General features: G+C 33.5%; 1 protein-coding gene and 1 long non-coding RNA gene across 13 annotated transcripts in view; both read right to left on the minus strand.

The window, feature by feature from the left end:
* The window catches only part of LOC128199675 (zinc finger protein 271-like), a 65325-nt gene that overhangs the window by 6078 nt on the left and 41521 nt on the right, over positions 1 to 17726 (minus strand). The window lies entirely within an intron of this gene.
* LOC112056148 (uncharacterized) lies at positions 114 to 16363 on the minus strand. Of its 11 annotated transcripts, XR_008252256.1 has the most exons (14): positions 15901 to 16363; positions 15416 to 15549; positions 13185 to 15116; positions 12671 to 12837; positions 11406 to 11545; positions 7804 to 8087; positions 7166 to 7254; positions 6721 to 6809; positions 6254 to 6342; positions 5789 to 5877; positions 5307 to 5395; positions 4862 to 4950; positions 3113 to 3242; positions 114 to 2495 (listed from the first exon to the last, which is right to left on the minus strand). It is a non-coding gene; the product is annotated as an uncharacterized LOC112056148 (long non-coding RNA). The 11 variants fall into 11 exon arrangements; XR_008252253.1 differs by lacking the exon at positions 15416 to 15549; XR_008252250.1 differs by having other exon boundaries at positions 12690 to 12837; positions 13185 to 15549.

The raw sequence follows: 17726 nt of genomic DNA on the forward strand, positions 1-17726 counted from the left end.
ACCACTCCGTCCCCAAAAGCTGAACTGTGAAAATATTAAAAACAATATAATAGCACAATATTTTAGTAACAAGTAATTGTATATAATAAATTAAACAATAGAAAGAATAACAGTTTCAAGTTGAAATGTCTTTATTATCAAATAAAAAATCTTATGCACTTAATCAATAACTAAGTAAACATCAGCACCTAAAATGTAATCTAAATATATTCATTTTGCTTCTAAAACTAAATTTTATCTTTAAAGTAAAATGAAAACCAAAATAAAAATATATCTATGCATCAATTGGGTGACTTCACTGAGATATTTTGGAAAATCAAGTCAATTATAACGTAACCAATTCATACATAAAAATATAGATTGTCGGGATATTTGTACATATGATAAACTATGCAAACGTCACGCAGTTTCACCAGCGTAGTTCTCGTTCCCGTGGGAATACAGAGATAACAATTATGGCCTAATCCATGATTATAATGCTGTAAGAAATTTTTAAATCAGCAAAGTAGTTTCACAGCCTATTCAATGCAAACAAACAAATAATCAAATTCTTCCTCTTTCTAATTAGTATAAATTTCATAAACAATAAAATTATTAGAATTTGGCTAATGAAAGTAGAAACTGAAACCACCCGCCAAATTTTAAAAAATCGGAGTAAATTCTCAAAATTATAGTGCAAATATTGGAATAACTGAGTTTAACACTTATAGTATAGGTAATAATGTATTCACAAAGAAAAACTAATCTAAATAAATTATGAAAACACATGTTTTTTTAATTTGTTTATATGATTTTTAAATTTGGCGGGCAATTTCAGTCTCTACTTTCATTAGCCAAAATTTACAACCGAATGCGATAACATAATATTACTTTTAGGCGAATCAATAGAGCATTTACCCTCTACCTCCTCAGAAACAGCTCTGATTTTGATGATTATTTTTGTTCAGTTTGTTTCTTCATATCATTTGAAATCAGAAAACCTTTTGGAGTGAGGATGGAACGATTTATACTATTTAACAATAGTTATGCTATTTATATAAAAAATAATTAAAAAACAAACACTACCAAAAACACAAAGTTATGCAGTAAACTAATAAGCTGAAGAAAACATTATAATATTTTCTATCTACTGATTACTGAAGCCGGTGCCAATTGTACAATTAATGGGTAGGCAATCAATCGTACCGTTTTTTTCCACCTTAAGGATTCGAATTGTTTTCCGAAATTTATATGGGACCTACTTCGAAATAAACCCTTTACAAAAATTAAAGAATTTTCAAAATCGGTCTACTCAGTAAAAAGTTACACATAGTTTAACATTACAATAAATGGGAAAACAATTAATCATCTTCTATTTTCCTACTATTAGGTTTGAAATTGTTTTCCAACATTTTATGAGACTTAGGAATATACCCTTTCTATTAAAATAAAGAATAATCAAAATCGAACCACCCAATAAAAAGTTAGGCTTGGTTTTACATTAAAATGAATGAGAAAACAATCAATCGCATATTTATATAAAAATTGTAATCAAATCAATCATTTAGGATTGGAATTGTTTTTTAAAATTTATATGGGAGCTTTACAATCAAAATACCTTTACAATCTATAAAGAATTTACGAAATCGGACCACTTCGTAATAAGTTACGCATATTTTTACAATACAATTAATGGGAAAATAACCAGTCATCTCTTGTTTTTTTTTAAATTTATAATGATTTGGGACCATTGTCGGAATATACCCTTTCTATTTAAAACAAAGTTATTCAAATCGGAATTCGAAGACATGCTTGGTTTTAAACTAAAACAATCAAAAGAATTATCAAAATCGGACTACTCATGTTAACAGTTATGCTTGGTTTTACATTACAAAAACAGGGGATGATTGATTGTTTAACCATTAATTTTAGTATACAACCAAGTATAACTTTTTATTGAGTGGTCCGATTTTGATAATACTTTTTTTATTATAAAGGGTTCATTCCGAAGATAGTCTTTTAAAGATATGAAAAAGCAATTCGAACCCTATAGCTAGGAAAACAATAGATAACTAATTGTCGGCCCATTAATTGGACCATTGGCACCGCCTTCAAGGTGATCAATAGATAGAAAATATTATAATATTTTCTTTCGTTTGTTAGTTTTCTGCATAAGTTTGTATTTTTGAAGTCGGTTGTATTTAAAAAAAAATATGTATAAATAGCATAGATATTTTTTAACAATTTAAATAATTTCGTCCATCAAAACATTTCTGATTTTAAATAACATAAAAAACATGACTTTAAAAAAAAATCATCAAAGTCGGAGCTGTTTCTGAGGACTCCCAGCATATGCTTGTTTTATTTATTATTTGATTCCATTATTTCTTTCATAAAAATGTGACATTTTTCATTATGAGAAGTATAAACATAAAGAGACGAATTTTAGTATTCCAAAGAATCATGGTGCAGGTGCCTGGTCCATTGATTATATTTGTTACATCAATTGTTGTGACCTGTAATAGAAAATTTCATTTAACATGACTTTTTAAAATGCACTGAAAATTAATATTTACATAATTATATATAACAAGAAATTCCTATTCTCATCAGGGACAAATTTTTAGTCTATTTTCTGCTCCATTTACAAAAAAATCATTTTAGGAAGCTCAGCTGTAACCTTGAAAAGTATAGAAATATGGATATTTTGTTACATTATTTACTACTACCGCCCGCTACTTCGTCTATGTGGCATTCAGTTTTTCACAAACTTGCACACAAACTTAAAGAGAAATTATAATGTGTTTATTTCAGTTTTTAAAAACAAAACTGTAAGTGTATCTAGGAAACATGTAGTTCATTGTTATTAAGCAGGTCAAAACTACCTTGTTGGTTCAGTAGTTAGCCCATGTGTTTTGGATCACGAGATCCTGGTTCTGTCTTTAAGAGATACTGAGTTTTTGCTTCTGCTAACAAATTCTTAGTCTGGAGTTGGGAAGTTGGCGGTGTCACACCCTGTGCCTCAGAGAGCATGTTAAGCCGTCGAACCCAGTCATTATCATTAACATTTCTGATAGTGATCATTAATCAATCTAATAATATCAACCTAAGCCGAATGAATAAAGCAAGTTACCTTGTGCTATTTTGCAAAAATGCCAGCAACAACGTGGCTGCAGTAGTGTGGCTCGGGACGGGTACAGCTAGATCTTCATCTTTTATTTCTATCTCATGATATTAAACAATATATCATCATTTTACAGCACCTGCAAAAATAAATCAGAAGTTATACATTTTACATAATTATTATTGCATGCACTGCACCTGCAAAAATAAATAAGAAGTATACATTTATGGGGTGTAAGGGGGAGGCTAGTACCAGTCAGCCTCTCCAACTGCCAACATCACCTGCAGATTGACCGACGAGGCTCTGGCGACCGACTAATGGCGGTTTAACCATTCTGATTCAGCTAGACTTCACAAGTACCACAATCTGGTGTCAGGCAGCAGCGATACCGGTGCGAGAAGTCTAAGCCTGCGAATGATCAACCCGCATGCCCAGCGTGGTCATTTATGGGCATTACCTTGCAATGTATAGTACAACACAACAAGATCCATGCAAGAGGCCTATGTCCAGCAGTGGACGTCTATCGGCTGATAAGGTATACATTTTACATAATTATTATTGTTACCAGTTAAGAGGATAATCCCAGAGGATGTTGCTATTTCGTGATCTAAACCAGACATTTTCTTTTAGCATAGTACTTGTAGAGCTTACTGTCCCGTGGGAGACTAACATACCAAAGGACCACAGTATAAAACTGAATAAATGTTATGACCAACAAATGAACTAACTGAACGTTAGTCTGTACGCCGTAGAGAGGTGCGAGAGGATTACCAGCAAAATCTCTCTATAATTTGCTTAGAGACCTTGGTCTCTCTAGAAGTGCAGATTTGGGTTACCAAATTTGGCAGACCTTACTACGCAGTGAGAACAACACGAGCAGAGAAGGGGAGTGTTAATCAATTGTCAAGGAATTCTTTAACCTTACGTCCATTGATCACAAGTCCAAGCTCTGCTCAGCGTTTTTCTCTCTGCCACGTGATGGACACCCACATGGTGAATCCATGAATTGGTAAGATATTCGTCTCAAAAAAAATCATGTTGTACACTAAAATAATTTAGTTGAGTAGGGTGAGGCAAGCAACAATGAAAAATGTGAAATACAGTTTTTCACAAATCACCCTTGATTTTTTCAGGAATAAAAGTTAATTTTAGTGAAATTTATCAATAGTTTTTTCAAGTGATTATAGTTATATACACAATACTAAAATGCAAACAAGGTCTTTTAAATTTTTCGTCTGTCTGTGTTTCTGTTTCTCTGGGATAATCTTTGGAACGGCTGAACCGATTTTAATTGGACTTTCATTGGAAGATAGAGGAAGTTATTGAGCAATATTTAGGCTACTTTTTATCCCAGAAACATGGTTCCCGCTGGATGTTCAAAAACTGAACATCACACGGTTGAAATCGCGGGCGTCCGCTAGTATTATAATATTGGTTAACCAATGTGGTTTTGGATAACGAGGTCGTGGCTTCGAATTCTGGGTCAGGCTATCAGATACTGAGTTTTTCTTTCTTCCAAGAAATTTACAGTTCTCAGCCTGAAGTTGGTAAGTTGTTTGTATTACACTCCCGTGCCTCGTCCAGGTCATTATCATTAACATCTGATAGTGATCCACAATGAATTTCACTTTATCACCCTTAGCTCACCAACCTTTATTGTAGCAGTGTGGTGGGTCTAAGCTCCATAACCCCTTTTCTATAAGGTCTGGCTCTGTAGTGTCGTTAAAATAGGCTGATAATGATGATGAAGCAGGTTACCTTGTGCTATATTGCAAACATGCCAGCAGCAACTGTGTGGCTCAGCACTGACTGGCACAGCTAGACCTTCATCTTCTATTTTGCTACACCTGAAAAATTAAACATAAAGAATAAATTTTATGTATTTTCACCAGTTAAAAAACAAATAAAAATTAAAAGAATTTTATTAAGTGGAAAAAGTGAAGAATAGATTATGAAAATAAAAACATAGAAGTCGGTTAAAAATAATTCAGTTAAATTCTCATCTTGGAGTTTGGAAGCCTTCAATCCCGATTATTATCATTAGCATCAGATAGTGGTTATTAATTAATCGAACATTATCACCCTAAGCCCACCAACAGCATTGGAGCAGTGTGGTGGGTCTCAACTCCATAATCACTTTTCTATAAGGCCTGGCCCTGTAATGCTGTTAAAATAGGTTGATAATAACGATGAAGCAGGTTACCTTGTGCTATTTTGCAAACATGCCAGCAGCAACTGTGTGGCTCAGCACTGACTGGCACAGCTAGACCTTCATCTTCTATTTTGCTACACCTGAAAAATTAAACATAAAGAATAAATTTTATGTATTTTCACCAGTTAAAAACAAATGAAAACTAAAATAATTTTATTAAGTGAAAAATGTGAAGAATAGATTATGAAAAAAAAACATAGACTCGAATTGAGAACCTCCTTCTTTTTTTGAAGTAGGGTAAAAATGTGAAAAAAATTCAGTTAAATTCTCATCTTGGAGTTGGGAAGCCTTTAATCCCGATTATTATCATTAGCATCAGATAGTGGTTATTAATTAATTGAACATTATCACCCTAAGCTTACCAACAGCATTGGAGCAGTGTGGTGGGTCTCAGCTCCATAATCACTTTTCTATCAAGGCCTGGCCCTGTAATGCCGTTAAAATAGGTTGATAATAACGATGAAGCAGGTTACCTTGTGCTATTTTGCAAACATGCCAGCAGCAACTGTGTGGCTCAGCACTGACTGGCACAGCTAGACCTTCATCTTTTATTTTGCTACACCTGAAAAATTAAACAAAGAATAAATTTTGTGTATTTTCACCAGTTAAAAAACAAATAAAAAGTAAAAGAATTTTATTAAGTGGAAAAAGTGAAGAATAGATTATGAAAATAAAAACATAAAAGTCGGTTAAAAATAATTCAGTTAAATTCTCATCTTGGAGTTTGGAAGCCTTCAATCCCGATTATTATCATTAGCATCAGATAGTGGTTGTTAATTAATTGAACATTATCACTCTAAGCCCACCAACAGCATTGGAGCAGTGTGGTGGGTCTCAGCTCCATAATCACTTTTCTATAATGCCATTGCCTGCCAATGCCAATGCCTGGCCCCGTAATGCCATTAAAATAGGTTGATAATAACGATGAAGCAGGTTACCTTGTGCTATTTTGCAAACATGCCAGCAGCAACTGTGTGGCTCAGCACTGACTGGCACAGCTAGACCTTCATCTTCTATTTTGCTACACCTGAAAAATTAAACATAAAGAATAAATTTTATGTATTTTCACCAGTTAAAAAACAAATAAAAATTAAAAGAATTTTATTAAGTGGAAAAAGTGAAGAATAGATTATGAAAATAAAAACATAGAAGTCGGTTAAAAATAATTCAGTTAAATTCTCATCTTGGAGTTTGGAAGCCTTCAATCCCGATTATTATCATTAGCATCAGATAGTGGTTGTTAATTAATTGAACATTATCACTCTAAGCCCACCAACAGCATTGGAGCAGTGTGGTGGGTCTCAGCTCCATAATCACTTTTCTATAATGCCATTGCCTGCCAATGCCAATGCCTGGCCCTGTAATGCCATTAAAATAGGTTGATAATAACGATGAAGCAGGTTACCTTGTGCTATTTTGCAAACATGCCAGCAGCAACTGTGTGGCTCAGCACTGACTGGCACAGCTAGACCTTCATCTTCTATTTTGCTACACCTGAAAAATTAAACATAAAGAATAAATTTTATGTATTTTCACCAGTTAAAAAACAAATAAAAATTAAAAGAATTTTATTAAGTGGAAAAAGTGAAGAATAGATTATGAAAATAAAAACATAGAAGTCGGTTAAAAATAATTCAGTTAAATTCTCATCTTGGAGTTTGGAAGCCTTCAATCCCGATTATTATCATTAGCATCAGATAGTGGTTATTAATTAATTGAACATTATCACCCTAAGCCCACCAACAGCATTGGAGCAGTGTGGTGGGTCTCAACTCCATAATCACTTTTCTATAAGGCCTGGCCCTGTAATGCTGTTAAAATAGGTTGATAATAACGATGAAGCAGGTTACCTTGTGCTATTTTGCAAACATGCCAGCAGCAACTGTGTGGCTCAGCACTGACTGGCACAGCTAGACCTTCATCTTCTATTTTGCTACACCTGAAAATTTAAACATAAAGAATAAATTTTATGTATTTTCACCAGTTAAAAAACAAATAAAAACTAAAAGAATTTTATTAAGTGAAAAATATGAAGAATAGATTATGAAAAAAAACATAGACTCGAATTGAGAAACTCCTGCTTTTTTTTAAATAGGTTAAAAATGTAAAAATAATTCTGTCAAATTCTCATCTTGGAGTTGAGAAGCCGATAGCAAAATTTCACATATTTTCACCAGGTTAAAAACAAACAAAAGCTAAAAGAATTTTATTAAGTGAAAAATGTGAAGAATAGATTATGAAAAATGTAAAAAAAAATCAATTAAATTCTCATCCTGAAGTTGGGAAACCTTTAATCCCGATTATTAACATTAGCATCAGATAGTGGTAATTAATTAATTGAACATTATCACCCTAAGCCCACCAACAGCATTGGAGCAGTGTGGTGGGTCTCAGCTCCATACCTCCTCTACTATATGCGATGACAATGATGAATGATGGATGTGTAGGATTAAAATAGCATCTATGAAACATAACCAATTTAACATACCTATTGCCTGGTTTCCATCTGTTAATGCTATATTTGCTAAGCATTGTGTGTTAATATTATTTTATTCTATTGTCTTCTTTTAAATTATCTTTTTGAAATTTCTTAGTCTGGCTTGCAAGTAATGCTAAATTTGGGCTCATTTTTTGTGAGTTTGTTGGTACTGAACTTCTGCGAACATTGTTTATTTTTCAAAGCTTTGATTGCTTTTTGAGACATTGTGTAAATATTTTTTATATTAAAAACCGTCGTCATGCGGGTAAAATTCATGTGAAGAAGCAGGATTGCTGAAAGCATTAGGTATATAGCATTTCCTTCTTTCAAGAAACTCACAATAAAAATCAATACTAATATGTATTCAACCCACTTTGAAATTAAATGTCTTAAATGGTGAAGAAACCTGCATAACTGAGAATTTTCTTAATTGTCTAGGTGTGTGAAGTCTGCCAATCCGCATTGGGCCAGCATGGAGGACTAAGGCCTAACCCCTCTCGTCCTGAGAAGTGACTCGTGCTCAACAATGAGCCGAAAATGGGTTGTTAATCTATACTAATATTATAAAGAGGTAAAGTTTGTAAGTTTGTCACATTTTTTAAATGGGGTAATCTTCGGAACTACTGGTCCGATTTCAAAAATTCTTTCACCAGTAGAATGCTACATTATCGGGGAGTGCTATAGGCTATATTTTATATTAGCATGATATATATTCGCCGAGTTAACACAGTTTTTGTCATACAGGTCGGACCGAAAATCCTCTTAAGCAGACTTATTCGCATGCGCTGCCTTAACCATTGTGTAAAATTGAAATTAAATAGTTAATTATTAAGTATGGAGGCTTTATGTATCTTTAAAAGTTCTACAAAAAAGTCCACGACACCACGTACCTTTTGTGTTTTAAAAATTATAAATTTTATATACTTAGGGTTTTGCATTATTTATGCTACTTAACTTAAATCCTTATCAAAATAAATTATTTAATAATCACAAGGATATTATGGAGATAAGATTTGCCCTGTATAGTATGTTAATTAGTTAAATAGTTTCGGAGATAATACAAAATTTCTCAAAGACGCAGAAATTCCACTACATGACGCCCCGCGCTTTCAATTACGTGGTTCCCGTTCCTGTGTGAATATGGGAATCAAACATAGCCTATGACACTCGCAAATAACGTAGCTTTCTATTGGTAAAACAATCTTTTAAATCGGTCCAGTAGATCCAAAGATTATAATTTTAGCATAGAAGTCACTATTTTCCTTTGTCATCGCACCACGCTCATAGGGCTGGACCGATTTTGCTAAGGGTAGGGGTAAGGTAGGGAAGGTATAGGGTAGGGTACAGGTAGGGTAGGGGTTGTGTAAGGGTAGGGTAGGGGTAGGGTGGGGTAGGGGAGTGTATGCCTAGGTTAGGGGTAAGGTAAGGGTAGGGCCTACCCCTATCCTAGGGAAAGGGAAGATTACGGGTAGGGTAGGGTACGGGTAGGGTAGGGGTAGGATACAGTTAGGGTACGGGTAGGGTACGGGTAGGGTAGGAGTAGGGTAGAGGTAGGAGATCGATACTGAAGCCTATTTTCTATTTTTTGTCTGTCTGTTTGCCTTTTTTTTGACCGGGCATCACGCTGAAACTACAGAATGAATTCAAATGATACTTAAGACGATTTGAGACAATAATACGTAGAAGGATAATAGGATACTTTTTGTCGTGAAAACAAAATCAGAATTGGGTGAAGTAGGGGTAGAAAGTTTGTACAGAAAGTCCTTAATTTTTTTAGGTACAAGGTATAAGTTATAAAACTTGCAAAATAGAATGTGAAATAGGGGTTGAAAGTTGCCATCGATTTTTACGCGGACGAAGTCGCGGCGTCCGCTAGTATGTATTATAAAGAGGTAAAGTTAGTGGTGGTCTAGCAGGTGAACTCTGGATCTACTGAACCAATTTTGAAAATTCTTTTACCACTAGAAAGCCACGTTATTTCTGAGTATAATAGGCTATATTTTATCCGCGTATTCTCAAACTGCAGAAAGTTGGTTAATATTTATATTAACACATTACACACATCACTAACTAGTCTCAAAGTAAGCTTAGCTTGTGTTATGGGTAGTAAAAGCTCAATTGAATGAGGAATGTTCATAAATAAATTATATATACTTTATAAACTCCAAGCCCACCAACCGATACTGATGAATGAAGGATTAGTAGGATTGAGTAGCATCTACAGGGTGCTCGGGAGTATTTCCCATAACTCTAGGGTAGCTCCAAGTTCTATAAGGAAAATTAATTTAAAATGTCTAAGGAACATGTGTATTAAAAAACTTTAATAAAAACAAGTCAACCGACTTCAAAAACATACTTACTAAACTAAAAAACGAAAAATAACATTATACTATATATTATATTATGTTCTAACTGATGATCAGTTTGAAGGTGGTGCTAGTCCAATGATGTATTAATTCAAGCCATGTAAGAATATCATAAATATTTAGGTTTTTCAGACAGTGTTCTTTCATGTAGTTCTTTCAGTAACAGCTTAAATTAAAACAACACCGGTTTAGCACAGCCTTCAAACTGATCATCAGTTAGAACATAATATGATATGAACTTAGTATAATATTATTTTTCGCTTTTTAGTTTAGCCAGTATAAATAAATAAATAAATAAATAAATAAATAAATAAATAAATAAATAAATGTTTTATGTTTTTGAAGTTGGTTGAATTTCTTTTATTAAAAATTTTTATTTTTCCATTTTTAGTGAAATCATCCTAGATATTGATCTAGCGCCAAAGGTATGGATTGCGTCTGACTTAGAATCAAACTAATTACTACTGTGAACCGTTGAGGAGTTCTCTTAACTGTCCTTCGTCTTCATCACCAGACTCCTAATACAGTCACAACCCATCTAGGTGGAAAGTTCTCCTCAATATAAACTAGTAGCTAAGGTAGCTCCTATAAGTGGACTTGTCAACACCTTTATGAGAAATAGTCCCGAGCACCTTGTATAAAATGTAACTTAACTATGCCTAGTTTGTTTCAGCTGATGCTATATTTATGAACAGCACCAATACATATCAATAAAATTTAAGTGTATGTCTATGATTTCAAAATAACTGTGTTTTCTCAAGTGCCTATATACAATACTGACATACAGTCATACTTCTTTAAAATGTTCATCTGACTGTTTGTTTGAGCTAATCTCTGGAACAGCAGGGTCATTTTAATGGGACTTTTACTGGAAGATAGAAAAGATTATTCAGCAACATATAGGCTACTTATTATTTGGGCCATTACTTGTTATTTAACATGGGCATACACTCACAACCACATAGACACTGAAATACATCCATGCTCATCACACTAATATGATGAGTTCAATTGCCACAACTGGCTGTGGCGTGTAGATGCAAAGAGCAATGATGCTATCTACTGCATCACTGGAGAGCTGTTGCTGGTGTTATATCCCTATATCTCAGAGAGTATGATATGCTATATATCCCAGTCATTATCATTAACACGTGATAGTGATCCTTTTATAATTTAACTTTATTACCCCAAGCCTATCAACCCACATTGGAGCAGTGTGCATTTTACAGTAAGTGTTTAACTTACCTTCTTATTCTCTCTCTCTCTTCTTCTTACAGGTAAAACATCTCATCTTTTTTAAAAATGTAGATGACAAACCATTCATAGTTCAATGTAAAATTTATTCTAAAAGTCCAATAGTCTAATCATTGATTATCTGGACATTACTGAAATAAAGAGAGTGAGTAAATTTAATTAAAAATACATAAACATACTATGCATGAAGAGACAGATGAATATCTTAGCATTCCGTGCAGGTGCCAGGTCCATCGCCTGGTAGAGAGAAATACTCCGAGCAGAGTCCTGGAGTTGTGACTACAGGATGTAGGGTTAAGGAATTCCTTGACAATTGATTAAACTCCCCTACTTGTGTTGTTCTCCCTGCTTAGCCAAATTTGGTAAGATCCTACTAAGAGCAGCTTTGGATACTTATTCTTCTTTCTCTCTTTCTTCTACATAGAAGTTGCTGCAGTCCTAAAGATGCCAAGGTCTTTAAACAAGTTATAGAAAGATTTTGATGGTAATCCTCTTGCACCTACTTCTACGGCAGACAGACTAACCACATAGCCATTTTTACTTAGTTCATTTGTTATTATTATTTATTACAAAACCTTGACAAGAACCAGGTGAGAAATATAACTAAAATGTCCGGAGGCAATCTGATGATAGAACAGAAACACAGATGAGGGAATTCCTCAACTGTTCACAGAAGCTACATTGTCAAAAAGAAAAAAAAAAGTAAAATGTGCAAAGCTTAGGTCTTATAGCTAAAAACTATTTCTTTCAAACAACCTTCAATGAAAAATGTAGCTTATTATTGGCAAAAGCTTTTATAGATCAAGGCAAGAAAAATATTGCCAAAATGGCCTCCGTAGCACAGTGGATTAACTACGCAAAACCCTGGGTTCTATCCCCGGCTGGGCCGATTGAAGTTTTCTTTCTGGTCTTTGTCTGGCTGGCTAGTTAATACCCTACTGGCAAGCGATTTAGTGTTCCGGTGAGATATTATGTAGAAACAGAAATGTGTGTGGATTTTCATCCTTTGCCTAACTAGTTATCTCGCTTCCATCTTAGATTGCATCATCACTTATCATCTTTTTCTATAATTATGTCAAAGAACAGATTTTCGTACAAAGTAAACTAACATACTCTTCATTAGTCTGCCTAGTGCCTAACATAATTATAAAAACTTGTAATTGTAGTTTCAAATTAACAAATTGTTCTGGTTCATCATTACATAATTATAAACTACTTATTATAGATTCAAAAATAAAACTCAAATTTTACTCTACCTGCCTTTAGTACATATACCTGTGGTTTAATATTGAACAGTGGTATAGTAAAAAATTTACTTCTGGTAACAGATACTTTCAAATTAGTTCATGGAATTTGCTTTTCTCAGATGTTTATTTTCATTACCATTTCATAATTAACCTTATGTTGCTCCAGATTAAGCTACCTGTGATAACCAAATGAAAATGACGTAATATCACGTGAGTTTTAGCCGTGTTTCATAATCAATTAATATGAATAACACTCACGATAGTTTAAATTCTAAAAATGAAAATCTGTTTAGTAGATCCAGAGTTATTTGGGGTGCATTGCATCTACAAACCATAATGTGTAAACCCAGCATAATTGTATAATTGAGTACGAGTTTCATAAGAATTAGTAGGATTTTAATAATTCCCATATCTTGAGAAGACTACTAAGAAACCTAATTAACTAACTAATGTAATCATTATCAGATCAATAGCTATTATTAAAGTATTTTATTATTATCTAAAACTTAAAGTAGGTACATACCGGAGACTAAATTTGTAGAATCAAGTTTCGGTAATCTCTGTAGGGTCTTCTCTGGATCATCGGCAGGCGAAAAACCACACTCAAAGCATTTTCTTTTGTTCTTCTTCATAGTTATAGAGACACTTGAACTAACAAAGTCTTATTTTTAACATAATGAAAAACCACAACACTCAGATGAAACGTAAAAGACTTATATATAGATCTTCTCAACATCAAGGATGGCGAGGATATTACACAGCAGGTTGCTTGAATCCAATCCATGAAGAGGTCTTCATAAATATTAACAGGCCGTGGCAAACATTTATTTTATTATTCGAGAATTTGTGTTTTAAAATATTTGGTGAAATGACGCCATTTTCATTTTAAAACATTTTTATTTTTTATTAAGTAATTGGGGTTGCCACACTTCGTTTAGAAAACCTTACCCATGCGTTACTAAAAAAATATTCAACGAGAGTGTCTCTCTATATTTTTGTAGAAGAAAAGTATTTATTCAGTTATTAAAGTCATATTGAAATCTAAAAATGTATTAGATTTATCAAAATATTATGTCAGGCGTGAGCTACTAACGATAATAATATTGCTACAACTACCAGAAGGTAAAACCGTATGGATGATGACACCACAGGTCTAGCCCCCGTAGGTATAACCAAACTTTGTTCGAGAGTTGACCCGGCCTGATCTTAGTACACAAACTACACTTACATTGAGACTAAATGTTGATGTGTGTATTTTATAATATGCTCAATATTAACAATTTTGCTTTACAGGATATTTGGAATATGCCCTATAACTGCAGACTCCAATATTACAAAAAGCACCTGCAATACAGTAGAATAACATATTGGTGTGCTGAAGAAAAGATGGCAAAGGCTTTTAGCTGATAGGACATTGTACTGATGACCCTGTTATCTGGTCAAATCATAAATGTGTCTGTATTATCAAAATATTTGCATAGATTGTGAAATGCTGATGATATTTGATTTGGTCTTTGATATTTGAAAATAAAAGAATACTTACTTCGCTGAGTTTGTTTTTTGTAGTCTTTTCCAAAACTAAAGCTTTCAGTTTAACATTTTACTATTAATATTTTTTTTTACCATTACAATAATTAAATAAATTATTAAAAAAAGTGTAGTTGTAAAAAATACATTTATAATACCTGTGTATGTTCACCCCTGCAGTTTCACCCACATAAACATTGGTTCAGTAGGTCCAGTGTTTACCCCTACAATCTCACAAACTGTATCTTTTTATTACAGTATCTTGACTACTAGTATTCTAAGAATTATGAAAATGACACCTCTGAGGGTGAAATAGGGGTTGGAAGTTTATAAAAAAAAGATTTTTTAAGTTTATTTATTATAATAATAATAAATACAGTAAACATAGACTTTCAGTTAGACATTTTTTAAACCCTGAAACCACAAAGATTAAAAATAATCAACTATATACTTCTCATCCAAACAGTCAGCCTGTACAGTACTTGCAGACACTGTTTTGATGATTAGTATATTTTCTTAAATCAGAAAAACGAGTCATCATCATGGATCAGTCATCAATCATGGATTCAGCCCTGCCCACTGTACTTGACAACATATTGGCCATACTTAAATGTTAAAGCATGTTTATTTTTAAATATGTTTTACCGTAAATAAATTATTGCAGATGCTATCTTTCTAACAGCTAGCAGGATAGGTACAATGAAGTTACACACTAAATAATCAAATTTATTTTATAATTAACAAAAATGAGTAAGAATATAGATGGATGGCTGACATAGAGAGCTCCTGGAATTAGACACACACACACACCACATAATTCTTAAGCTGGCTCAGCTAGTCAGTCTTGTTGTCAAAGCACTCATCTTCATGTCTCTGAGTCAATATCAGTGGTTCATCATAATGGTCTGTTCATAATAATCAATTTAGTCTGAAATTAAAAAAAAAAATTAATCTTTCTTACCAAAAGTTAGATAGAATCTTTGCGAGGAAAACATTAGCAGTGGTGTCCTGGGTTTGATCCCTGGCTGGGCCGATTGAGGTTTTCTCAATTGGTCTAGGTCTGGCTGGTGGGAGGCTTCGGCCAGTTACCACCTTACTGGCAAAGACCTACCACTAAACGATTTAGCATTCCGGTACGATGCCATGTAGAAACCAAAAGGGGTGTGGATTGTCTTACTACTCCTAACAAGTTAGCCCATTACCATCATAGATTACATCATCACTTACCATCAGGTGAGATTGTAGTCAAGGGCTAACTTGTAAAGAATAATGTTCCGAAGGTCCTGTGTTTGATCCCCGGCTGGACCAATTGAGACTTACGGCCAAGCAATTTAGCATTCCGGTGTGATGACGTGTAGCAACTGAAAGGGTTGTGGATTTTCAGTTTAAATTGTAAAGAATAAAAAATAAAATAAAACAGTAACATTTTGCTCTCAGTAGAGGATTTTGAATGGTATATCTAAATGCCTAAATAAACTAACTCTGCGAACCCATTGTAATTATGACACTGTTGTTGGCTGGTGAAGGAATAAAACACCCTAAAGAGCTAGAGAACTGTTCAAATCCTTTAATAATAAGTCTGTTTGTGAAGTCACTAATCACACACTTAGGTAAACCTATGTATATTAGTGCCGATTCATACGAGACTTAGAGATTAACACTGGGATAAAAATAACATGCGGACTTTTCTAAGAGACAGAGGAAATGCCCACTCTCTCCTTTTGCGCAGCCCGGATGTGCTAAATACTTCCAAACAAAGAAATTACTGCTATAACTAGTGCAGGGACATGTAGTAGACAAGCAGCGCGATCACTTATTAATCGGGCATTGTTGATTGTTCTTCAGTTGGCTAACTGTAAGTTAACCACTTGTAGTTACGCTAACCACCTTAGCCCTGCCTTGCCTGAGTTAAGGGTTGTTTTAATGAGAAACTTCTTAAGAAATGGACATCGACAAAATTAGATAGAGGTAGTTTTCTTTTTTGTTTACTTTTATATTTTTGATTAACAATAACACAAACGAAGTAAACTTTGCTCCTAAGATCACTATAATTTAGTAAAACTTTGCTCAATTTCTAAATTCTCTTTAAAACCTGAAAAATAAAATTTTTGTTTGTTTTGTTAAATTAAAATTTCTAATCCACAGGTTATTAATATGCTATGTTTCACCACAGACTAATAGGATACCCCGTTATTTTGACACTAGCCTACACAGACAACAGGGAGATTACCAAATAGTCCAAATAGCCTTTGGTTAAATTCGTTAATTGCGTTTTGTTACTTGAGTTGCATGTACCATTTTCTCACGCTATTTTCTTCAATAGTAGATATTTTTCGTGAAATTTAATGCTTCTTTAATGTTTTAAAGAAAAGACATAAAACTTTGTTAAAATATATGCATTATTATGGAGTTTGACTTAAATTTGATAATATTATTAACGATAGTTTCACTATCGTTTTGCATAAACAATACGCAATCTTCATGAATGATTTCAGTTCATCGTTCACCATCCGGTCTTCATATAATGAACTAAATTAGACAATACCAATGTAAAGTTACGATTGATCGTTGATCGTAGCCGATCGTATGAACTTTACGATCAATGAACTCCGTTAGACAATTAGGCCCCAGATGACAGATCTCTAATTTTAATTCATCTGTGAACAGGGGCCTAATTGTCTAACGGAGTTCATTGATCGTAAAGTTCATACGATCGGCTACGATCAACGATCAATCGTAACTTTACATTGGTATTGTCTAATTTAGTTCATTATATGAAGACCGGATGGTGAACGATGAACTGAAATCATTCATGAAGATTGCGTATTGTTTATGCAAAACGATAGTGAAACTATCGTTAATAATATTATCAAATTTAAGTCAAACTCCATAATAATGCATATATTTTAACAAAGTTTTATGTCTTTTGTTTAAAACATTAAAGAAGCATTAAATTTCACGAAAAATATCTACTATTGAAGAAATTAGCGTGAGAAAATGGTACATGCAACTCGAGTAACAAAACGCAATTAACGAATTTAACCAAGGGCTATTTGGACTATTTGGTAATCTCCCTGTTGTCTGTGTAGGCTAGTGTCAAAATAACGGGTTATCCTGTTAGTCTGTGGTGATAACCATATTAATAACCTGTGGATTAGAAATTATAATTTAACAAAACAAAACAAAATTTTTATTTTTCAGATTTTAAAGATAATTTAGAAATTGAGCAAAGTTTTACTAAATTATAGTGATCTTAGGAGCAAAGTTTACTTCGTTATTGTTATTTGTTAATCAAAAATATAAAAGTAAACAAAAAAGAAAACTACCTCTATCTAATTTTGTCGATGTCCATTTCTTAAGAAGTTTCTCATTAAAACAACGCTTAACTCAGGCAAGGCAGGGCTAAGGTGGTTAGCGTAACTACAAGTGGTTAACTTACAGTTAGCCAACTGAAGAACAATCAACAATGCCCGATTAATAAGTGATCGCGCTGCTTGTCTACTACATGTCCCTGAACTAGTTATAGCAGTAATTTCTT

This window comes from Bicyclus anynana, chromosome 27 (genome assembly GCF_947172395.1).
Source record: "Bicyclus anynana chromosome 27, ilBicAnyn1.1, whole genome shotgun sequence".
Classification (NCBI taxonomy): Eukaryota; Metazoa; Arthropoda; class Insecta; order Lepidoptera; family Nymphalidae; genus Bicyclus; species Bicyclus anynana.